Source organism: Equus caballus, chromosome 9, assembly GCF_041296265.1.
Source record: "Equus caballus isolate H_3958 breed thoroughbred chromosome 9, TB-T2T, whole genome shotgun sequence".
NCBI lineage: Eukaryota > Metazoa > Chordata > Mammalia > Perissodactyla > Equidae > Equus > Equus caballus.
In genome coordinates, this window is record NC_091692.1 from 95,457,908 (window position 1) to 95,468,192 (window position 10,285).

The 10,285-nt window shown below is 57.1% G+C and overlaps 1 long non-coding RNA gene across 1 annotated transcript; it reads left to right on the forward strand.

The window, feature by feature from the left end:
- The first annotated feature begins 529 nt into the window (after positions 1-529).
- On the forward strand, positions 530-2,776 carry LOC138915652 (uncharacterized). The gene is made up of 2 exons (XR_011421747.1): positions 530-685; positions 1,985-2,776. It is a non-coding gene; the product is annotated as an uncharacterized lncRNA (long non-coding RNA).
- Positions 2,777-10,285: the final 7,509 nt, after the last annotated feature.

A 10,285-nucleotide genomic window follows, 5' to 3' on the forward strand; every position in this document is an offset into this window, starting at 1 on the left:
GCACTCTTGCCCTGCGTGCCTCCGTTCAGCACGTGCAGGCTATGTGCAGGCAGGAGAGATTTCTTTTCATTCATGGTTGGATTCAGACAGAACGGGTACAGTTTTAGAGCTACAGGGACCTTCAAGTTCATCCTGTCCAGTGTTCACTCTGGTCCAAGCTGCTTCAGCCTGTTCGTTTGACAGACAGAGAAACAGAGGCTGTGACCTGCCTGAGGTTATGTAACTGGTGCGTGGTGGCGCCAAGATCCACCGGGGGCGCGGGGGCCATCTGATCCACACCTTTTCCCACCTTCCTGATGGAAAGAACAGTTCCCGAGCAGCAAGAGACTTGCCCAGGCTCGTAAGTGCAAAGCTGGGGCTGGAACCTGTCCCTTTGGGGGTTCCCCGAGGCCCCTGAGGCCTCCCAGACTCATCTGCAGCTTTGCCTCCTTCCACCGCACTGAGGGCCACCCCGTGGGCACGCTGGTCAATGAGCGCTGACCTCAAGGGTGCCGGATCTGCTTTAAAGAGAAGCCCTCTGAGAGGACCGGGCCCCTCCCAGCGTTTCCTGTTTCTGGGGAGCTGGTCACGGCCGTGTATGTGCCGCTCTGCAGCGGCAGCGGAGCGAGGGGCTCCCGGGGGACGGGCGGGCCGCTGGCCTGCAGGTTCCCCACAAAGCAAGGAAGCGTGATGTCACCAGAAGGAGGTAAACAGGAGGACGCTTCCTCTTTTGCTTCCACGGGGCTCTTGTCAAATCCAGATGGGTCTGAAACTGCAGAACATTTCTCTTCCAGCCTGCCCGCGGGCTCAGGTGGCTTTGCCGGGGTTGCGCCTTTGCAGGGAGGAGCAGGTTAGAACAGACCGGTGACACGCAGACAGTGCTAGATCCCAGAGGGAGAGCCGGGGGTGGGGGGCTCTGTGGCTGACACCGGCCCCACTCCCACCCACCCCCACTTCATGGATGAGGACGCTGCGTCCCAGAGGGTTTAAATGACTCCTGAACAGATGCTTCGTTACCACTGTGAGCACACGAGTCCTCAATACTGTGGCTTGGGGCAGGCGGTGGTCAGAAAACTCCACTTAGCCCTGAATTGTCTTCATGCTGGTCTACTGCAGATCCTACTTTCCCATCACTAAATGTTTACTCCTTGGGTAGCTGGCCTGGAGCAGGAAGGCCACCAATGTCAGGAGAGCTGCCCTTCTGCCTTGGCTCTCTGCTTTGACAAGTCACTTTATCTCTCTGATCCCAGTCTTCTCCTCTATGAAATGGGGTAATGATACCCGCCTCATAGAGCTACTGCGAGAATTACCGAGACAATATCTATAAAGATCCCAGCTTGGAGACTGGACCATGGTACGTGCTTAATACTGTTTTCTATAAAATGGGGAACAAGGTTTATACCTTCTGCAGCCATTAGGATTAGATTAGGCAACATGTGACAAAAAACCTCAAATAACAGTGGCTTAAGCAAAATAAAAGTTTGCTTCTCTCTCCCATTAGAAAAATCCGGAATTACCTGGTCCAGGGTTGGTGCTCCATAGTCATCAGAGGCCCAGGTGCCTTCTATCCTCCTGCTCTGCCATTCTCATCAGCTTGGGGTACAAAATGGCTGCTAGGGACCCAGCCATCACATCCCAGCTCTGGGAGGCAGGAAGGAGGAAGAAGGAAGAGAGTAATGCATAAGAACTTTCCTAGAAACCTTACCCAATGGCTCCTCACTCATTCTTATTTTCAAGGAAAGCTAGGAAATGTCATTTAATTTTAGCTGGGCACATTGCCATCCCCAGTAATATAAAGGTTTTGTTGATAAGGAAGAAGGGGGAAGTAGATATTAGACAGGAGACCAAGTGTCACAGAGCAGTTTTGAAAAACAGATAATATCATGGTTGACAAGGTGCCTGATTAATTAATTAAGTAATTAATCAAGTAGAAGGAACTACTATCTGAATATCGAAAAAAAATAAAATGAAAATAGATTTTTAAAAATCACCTCCTTTTCACAAGGATGGAGCTGGAAGTGAAGAAGGACGCCCCTGCCCTCTCAGAGCCAAAGCGAAGGCTTTGAAGGCAAGACGGCAGCGCTGAAAGGCGTCACAGCAACCAAGGAAAGGGAGGTCCATGTCACCCACCTTCGCAGCCCAGGCATCCTCGGAGGAGAGCCCCAGGAGCAACAGGCCTGAGCTCTGTGTCCTCACCGAGGTCCCCGGCAGCCGCGAAGCCGCGAAGGAGACAGAACAGCACGTGTGTTCATTGTCGATGGTCAACACCAGCGCACACAGCCTGGGAGGCTCTAGGGGACGTCATGTGGCCCAGGCCACCCCCCGACGGGCCTGAAGGGGAGAGAAGGCACGTGCTCCACGGCTCCAGGCTGTGGGGCTTTGGGTGTTGCCCAAACTGGGATCATTTGAACAGGGTCCAGGGGGGCACCCAGCTCTGAGATCACTGGGGGATTTTCAGTGAATCGCCCAATAACAGCCGCCCATTGCCGAGGTCCCCAGGCCGTTCCCTGATGGTCCTGGCTCTGAGCCAGGAAGGGGTCTCCCTACGGGCCTTTTGGACGGAGGGTTACCGGGAAGCAGGACTCTCAGTGCTAGACCCGGGCTAGCCCAGCTTCTGGGTGACCCCGGCTCCTGCTCGCAGGGCCTCGCCCGGAGGAGGACTTCCCTCCAGCTCCGCTCCCCCAGCACGGCCCTCTCTGCCGGCGGTGCTCCCATGTGATCACTTAGCTCATTACTTCAGAATGAACTGTTTCTGTACCTGTTTGCTGGCCCAGCAGTAAAGCCCCTCAGGAGTGGAGACCCTGCCTCGCTCATCCTTGTGCCTCCAGGGTCTAGCCCCACGTCTGAACGCCCACCATCCCTGGACCCCAGACTCAGCATCCTGTTCTCGGAGTCGCTCCTCCTAGTTACAAAGCACTGTGTACAGGGCCCAGGTGAGGGAGCATGTGCCGGGCAAGCCAGGGAAGCTTCACGGAGGAGGGCAGGTGGGGAAGGGGTAATGGCATGGAAGAGCCTAGAAGGGCCTCGAAAGGCCTGGAGAATTAGATGCTGCTGGGGCTATTCTAGTTTAGTGGAGTTGGGGGTGTGCAGACGGGGTGGGCAGGAGTCGAGGAGGGCCTGGAACGCCATGCTAGGGGACCTCGGTTCATCGTGAGGGCACTGGGAGCCAGTGAAGGATCCTTGCGGGGGGGTGTCTGACGGTCCAGGCCACGTGCTGCATGGGGAGAGCGGCCGAGAGGTCTTGCTGGACTCTGCGGAGCCGAGGCAAAGGAGGGCTGGGGTGCTGCCCCTGCCTTCTGCTCCGCTCCGCCCGCACCGAGGGCCACTCCCTGCAGGAGGAGGCAGCAGTGAGGGCCAGGCCCCTCTGCCTGCACGTGGCTGTCCAGAGGGGAAACTGCTATGAGGGTGCCGGGCCTGTGGCTACCGCACAGCTCAGGAGGGCAGCCAAGGTCAGTCTAAGGCCCCAGCGAGGTGCCAAGGGGGCTCCACCAGGCCAGGCTGGGGAGGCGAGTGCCAGGCTGGGCATGGAGGGCAGCCTCGGGGTGGTCACCAGTAGCCATGGACAAGAGGCAGGTGGGGCCTGACAGAAGGCCAGAGTAACAAAGATGCTCTGAGCTAAGGTGGTGGCGGGTGGTGGGGAAGAGGTTTTGGCTGCAGAGGATCAATGCTTCATTCTGCTGCACACCAAGGGCTCCCCGGGTCTCTCGGGATGAGGTGACAGCTGCAGAGCCACCGCAGGACTCCTCCAAGCCTGCGTTTTATGAAGTAGGCTTAATGATCCCTGCCCAGAGCGTGGTAGGGGGTCAACAGGAGATGCCGGCAGGAAGTGGGCACCCAGTAAACCCTCGCGACTGCCCACCAGCTGGAAGGTACTCGCCGGCTCTGGGCCCCAATTTTCTCTCGTGTAAAATAGGATATTCATTCTTATCTCATGAAGTGTAGTGAGGATTAGATGATGAAGTGTGTAGATAATTCTAAAAGGACAAATGGTGCCATTAGCAATCTGCAGATCTCTTTTCAATAACTGGTATTTAACAAAAGAGCTCTGCTCAGTTTTGCAAGTCGTGAAGGAGCCGAGGGCTTCCCAGCCTGTATCATTTCTGTGTTTCTCCAGGTGTTTTTTGTTTTTTTTCCAATTAGAATCATCAATTGAGCATTAGTCAGATATTTCAAGTATGGATGAGCCAGGAAGTTTAAATCAGAACATTGATGCAATGTGAGGGGGCACTTGGCTTTCCTGATAAGGTGGAAAAGTGAGGGTCAGAAGGAAATGTTTTCTGGAAAACTCCACCTGGGGCTCAGTTCCTATCAGCAAACTGCAGGCGAAATGACAAGACAGCCTCGCTGAGCAGTCTGGGGATGAAGAAGCCATGTGGAGAGGTCAGAGCCTGAGCCGCGCTGGGTCTATTCAAGGAAAGCTGATTTTACATAAATGAATTTTCGTCTAAAGAAAGATTTCACATGAAGGCAAAGAGCAGAATTGCAGGTTGACTCGGCACTTTCATTTACATTTCTTTAAAAAGGGTTTAATAAAAATAGGTTCAAAAATGATTGTAAGAAAACCCCCATCGTACACACTGAATTGCAGACGCCCTCTTTATAAATCCTCCTCCAACCTCTATATTTGGTGGCATAGAGTTGGGGGTCATGACCCAAGCAGTGGCTGCGTGCTGGTAACATGTGGGGGCATCGTCTGCCTCAGCTCAGTGTCCCCTCGGCCACCCTGGGGATGACCACCTCCATTGGACTTGGAGAAACGGCGTGGCGTGAGGTGGTCTCGGGCGGGGAGAGGGGCAGTTGGTCCCTCCACCACCAGTGAACTGGTACATCTCCGAGAAGGCACCCACGCTTAGCGAGCTGCCAGCACGCTCGGGGCAAGCACGGGGAGCGGCTCCCCAGACCCAGTCTGAGTCCTGCGTCCCCCACTACCTTCGAGCGTGGCCTGGAGCCGGGTCCTGACCCTCTGGGAGGTCCCGGAGGGTGGGAACCTGGCTGACTTGTCTCTGCATCCCTGACATAGAAGATACTCAATTAATGTCAGCACAGGTGCGTTCGTGAATTTGTCTCCCAGACTTCCTTTCCAAGGACTCATGAAATATGCACTGGCGCTGTGCAAGATGAATAGAAGGCCAGCCACAGACATCATCTTAGCAGTCATGTCAAAGAAAGGGACAAGAAATGGGTGAAATTAATTTTAATAATACGTTGAACTCAGTGTAGCTAAGATGTTATCATTTCAACATATAATCGATGCACAAATCAGTGATGAGACATTTTACATTCTTCTCCTGTAGTCTTTGAAATCTAGAGCACGGCTCCAGTCGGACCGGCCCCACGTCAAGTGCTACCAGCCACGTGTGGCTGGTTTCCTGCGTTGGGCAGTGCAGGACTAGAATGATCCAGAGCCAAGTACCCGGTGAATATTCAGCAAGGGTGGGGCGAGGCGCTGTGCGTGAGGCATGGCCTGGGTGCCTGGGGGCGATGGCAGCAGGATCTGAGAGCAGAAGACAGAGCATCCTCCAGAGTTCGAACAGCGCCTGGCAGAGGAAAGTGGGGACTCCGACCCCCGGGGAGGACAGGAAATCAGAGGCTCTCCCTGCCTGCTCGAAGACAGAGCCAGGCCCGTGTGTGGGCGCAGCATCGGAACGTGGTACCGCCTCGCAGGATAGAGAGGCTGATGAATGAGGGACATGAGACGACAGAGAGGTGCCGGGGCTGTGGGGGCATGTGACAGGCACCTCACACCTGCAGCCACACCCCGCAACAGCTGAGTGGGGCCCCCACCTGGGCCCCCTGAGCCCTTTGGGCCCTGGTTGCCCCTCTGCCACGGGAGCCTTGCTGCTCATCTCTGTGTCCCCAGGCCCAGCACAGGGCCAGGCCTGAGGGGTCCCAGCAGCTGCTGAATGAACCAACTGCTCCATCTGCAATTTATGCAGCAATAACAGGGCTGGTTTGTGCATTCATTCATTCATTCATTCATGAAGCAGTGCTATCAAGCACAGACTGTGCACCAAGCACAGCCCTGGGCACACCAAGGGGGCAAGTCCAAAACCAAGGTGTCGACACACTGCCTGCAAACGCTCCCGGGGAGAATCCTTCCTTGCCTGCCCCAGCTTCCGCAGGCTCCCAGCACTGCTTGGTCTCCTTGGCTTGAGGCCGCATCTCCCCAAGCCCTGCCCCGTCTTCACGTGGCCTTCTCCCTTGAGTCCCTCCTCTTCTTATGGGGAGTCGTGGGATTTAGGGCCCACCCTAATCCAGGATGACCTCGTCCTGACTCAGACATAATTACATCTGCAAAGACATTATTTCCAAATAAGGTCACATCCTGAGGTTCTGGGGGGATGTGAATTTTGCGGGGACCCTCTTCACTCCATCTCAGGGTCTGACAGATCCCTGTATTTTCTCACAGGCGTTCCCCTCATACATCTCTCACCCCATGAATCCCGTCTGACGTTTGCCTCTCGGAGGACCTGGGCTGACAGACAGAGCTGTCAGGCCTGCAAGGGACGACTGGAGGGCTAGCAGCGTCAGCAGTGGCCTGGGCAGGGCAGGGACTAGCTGCTGAGCCGGTGAGCGGGCGGGAGGTGGCAGCTGAGCCCAGGCGTCTGGCTCGGTTAGCCGAGTAGGGGAGGTGTGGTCACTGACGGGGGACTCTGCAGGAGCAAATTTGGAGGACGGGGACCCATCCAGGCTTGGGGTGCTGAGCATGCCTGAGGAGACATCCTGGGCCCAGGGGTCATTGCAGAAGGCAAGCCCGTGCCAGGGTGAGGGACAGCATGAGGCAGAGGGGGCCCTGAAAGGCACAATGCCTGGCCCCAGCTTGCAGGAGCTGCCCGGGAGGGTGGGAGCTGGTTCCATTGTTCACAGAACTCGGGTTGACGGTACTGACCCAGGGCTGGGCGCCGAGGTCCAGGTCAGAACCAGGAACGGCCAGCGCAGCAGGGGGCGTGGGCAGGAGAGGAGAAGAGAAGGGCTGAGGCCTGTGGCACTGGCCAGAGGTGGAGGCTGTGGGCAGGTGTTGGGGGAGAGCTTCAAGGCCACCCGTGGCTTCTCGTGACCCTGATCTAGGGGGAAGTGGGGGCGAGTGAAACCAGGCGTGAGGGGAGCAGACAGAGGCCGCCCTGCCCACAGCACCCCCGCTCGGCCTGGGGCAGGGGCAGGGGAGGAGTGCGGGGTGCAGGGAGCTGTGCCAGCAGCATCTCTCCATTCTCCAGGGTCTGGTTTCCCCCAGGGGAAAGAGCTCCTGAAACAGAAACGGCCTCTCTGAACCCGCTCTCAGCGCACAGTGTGTGTTCAGGTAGCGAGACCTTCTGGACCCGAGGCCTGTGTTGTTATTAAACAGGTCCACCCTTGGCCGGCTCTCCCCACCGGGCCCTTCCAGATCATTGATCAAACTCATCTGAGGCTGATGTCACCATCCCCAGTTCTCCCATGAGAGGCTGGACGACATGTCTTTCCAAGACCCCTGCTCGGGGGCCTGCGGCCTCCACCCTCCCCGGGACAGTTCCTAGAGGCATCGAGGAAGTGGGAGCGGCTTCTTCCTTCCGTGAAGACCTGTGTGTGGTTCTTGGAAGGGCTCCAGAGGCTGGAGAGGACGTCTCAGCAGGCAAGGGGGAATGGGGGACCAGCGGCTGACCCAGGTGCCAGGGACCACCCGCGCCCCAGCCCTCCCTCCACCAATGGCTCTCAATCTGCCTCCCCCCTTCAGACACACACACACACACACACACTCACACGCATACACATACACACGTGTGTGCTCACACACATGCATATGCATGCACACACCTGGAAATGGGTGTCAGTGGCTCTGTTGGTGGCCAGCTGGGAGAGAAACAACGGGCCGGGCAGCAGCTGGACCTCTGGGCCTCTGCCCTCCTTGACCCTGGGGTCAGCCTGGCTTCAGGTGTGGAGGTAAAGAGGGACAGAAACAGGACAGGAGAGCCCAGCTGCCACTCTGACCTGAGCTGGCCCGAGGGACCGAGAGGCGTTGGTGGTTGAGGCCCCAGCTGCCTGGGCCGGCCCCCGGCCCCACTTCCCGGCTGGAGCCTGGGCCAGGCTGGCTCCTCTGTGGGGCTGAGCCCTTCTCTGTGTGAGTGGGCGTCGGAACACCCTCTTAGGCTGGTGGGAAAGGATGCCCCGCTCAGGACTGGCCTCCACGGGGCTCCTTTAAAAGCCCTCGGAGGATTAATCCCCTCTCTCGGGAACTCTTTTATCATGGGAGACCCCCTGAGACCCCTGCTCTGTCCCCTCTGAGCTTCATTCAGGACCAAGCTGGAGCCCCTGCCCCGGGTGGTGGGGAGACAGGGCCACTAGCCCACCCAGCATCTATGCCAACATCTACCAGCTGTGGGAACCAGGCCCCAGCCAGGGTGTTTACAAAGGGCTCAGAGAACAAACCTGAGGCAGCAGCTTTGAACTTTCACTGGCCCCCAGGGAGTTAGAGGTGACTGAGTTTGGCCAAATGGTCTGGAAATCCCTTCTAATAACATTCCAGCGTGGGAGGCATTGTTGACCATGGAGCCAACTTTAGATCCACCTGCAGAGGGGCCAGTGGGGCTCGGCGGGGCGGGGCCCACCTGGGGGCGGGAGCCCGGCCTGGGAAGGCCTGGCCGGGCCGGAGAAGCAGCTCCACCCCGGGCGGGGCCTGGGCTCTGGTGTCAGACCCACTCAGGGGTACCTGTGCGTCCCCACACTGAGCACTGGGTGCTCTGGGGTGGAAGTGGTGTTGGGAGGGTGGATAAGAGAATGCACGCATCTACACAAAGCTCTGAGCACCCAGGAGATGAGCCATCAACACTCGTCACCGTCTCTGTGGCCAGCCCCTCCCCTCTGTCGGCCCCAGCCAGGCTTTGCAGCGTGCAGAGGGTCCCAGGGAGGGGAGAGTCCAGGGCAAGGTAGAGCAAGGGGGTCTGGCATTTAGCGAGGGTCCGCCTTCCACTCACACCAGCCTCTCAGCCTCCGGAGCCAGGAAAAAGCAAGGGGTCAGCCGGCTATTAGGTTGGAGGCCCAAGGGCAGGCACAGAGGACATGGGCCTTGTGGTCAGAGGGACATGATGAGAGCACGAGAGACATGATGGGGTGGGGAGGACCAATCCAACCTGGGTGGGGGGAGCAGGGAGGCAGGTGACGGAGGGCTTCCTGCAGGAGGTGGTATCTGAGCCAATGAAAGGTAAGCCAGTTTTCTGGGCAGGAAAGGGGAAAAGGCATTCCAGCGCAGTGGGAAGAGGGGGTGCAGAGGAAAATAACCTTGAGTAACCTTGGGTTACCTTCTTGGGCCTTGAGGGGAGGTTGGTACCTGACTTCCCCTTTCCTGCCCATTTACTGTTAGGTGTCTATTTTTACGTGCCTCGATTCCCAGTCCGGATGGGTTACGGTTCTTGTATCTGTCCCCTTCCTCCCAGCCCAGCACACAGCAGCAGCCCGACCGCAGCTTCCTGTCTTTCTTCATATGGCGGAGGACGAGGGCAGCCATCCAGCCGTGCAGGCCCTGACCCGGCGCCTCCCCGGCTGCTCTGCACAGCGGCTCTGACTCTGCAGCCCATAGGTGTGTGCAGCTCCTGCCACCGGGGGCCCAAGGTTTCCAAGGGTCTTCCTCGGCGCTCTCCCTTCTACCATCTTCCCCTTCTAGAATTTTCTTTAAGCAAGACCCTTCTTAGGGGCAGTTGAGTTTCAGAGCCAGCATCCACTGAGAGTGGGAGACAGCACTGGGTACAAGGTACCCTCTCAGCCGTCAGCTTGTGGGGGACTCGAGTCAGCCCACAAGGCGGTGGGCTAGTGCCCCTTTTTCCCTCTGAAGTTGTTTGTTTTGTCCTCGTGATCACTCTCTCAGCCTGCGTTCTCCTGCAGCCCGTCACTTTCTCAGGGTTGGGATCTTGGACTCTCGCTTGGTATTTCAAGTTGGGGAAGCATCTTCCCAACGAACGTGTTGTTTTGAACACCAGAGTTCCAGAAATAGATTTTTACTGACAAAGTATTTCACTTTTGCAGAAAACACATCTCACTCTTACCACACGGACGCCCTCCCCCACCTGCTGAAGGAGCAGAGGGCCGCCACTCCGTCCTGCTCTTGGGGTCACCATCCCCTGCTTTTCTCTGTGGTTTCTGACGTATGTGTGTTTTGTCGACACTTGGACTTTGCTAAACGGTGTCGCAGTGTGTGTTTTCCTCTGGCTTCCTTCTTTCACTCAATACTAGATGGGGAGTCGCTGCTGAGTGGCACCCCACTGTGCAGATGGACCTAGTCAATGGTCAGGGAACTTTGTCTTTACTCTTTTATTCACCAAAGAAAATGTGCACCTATTAC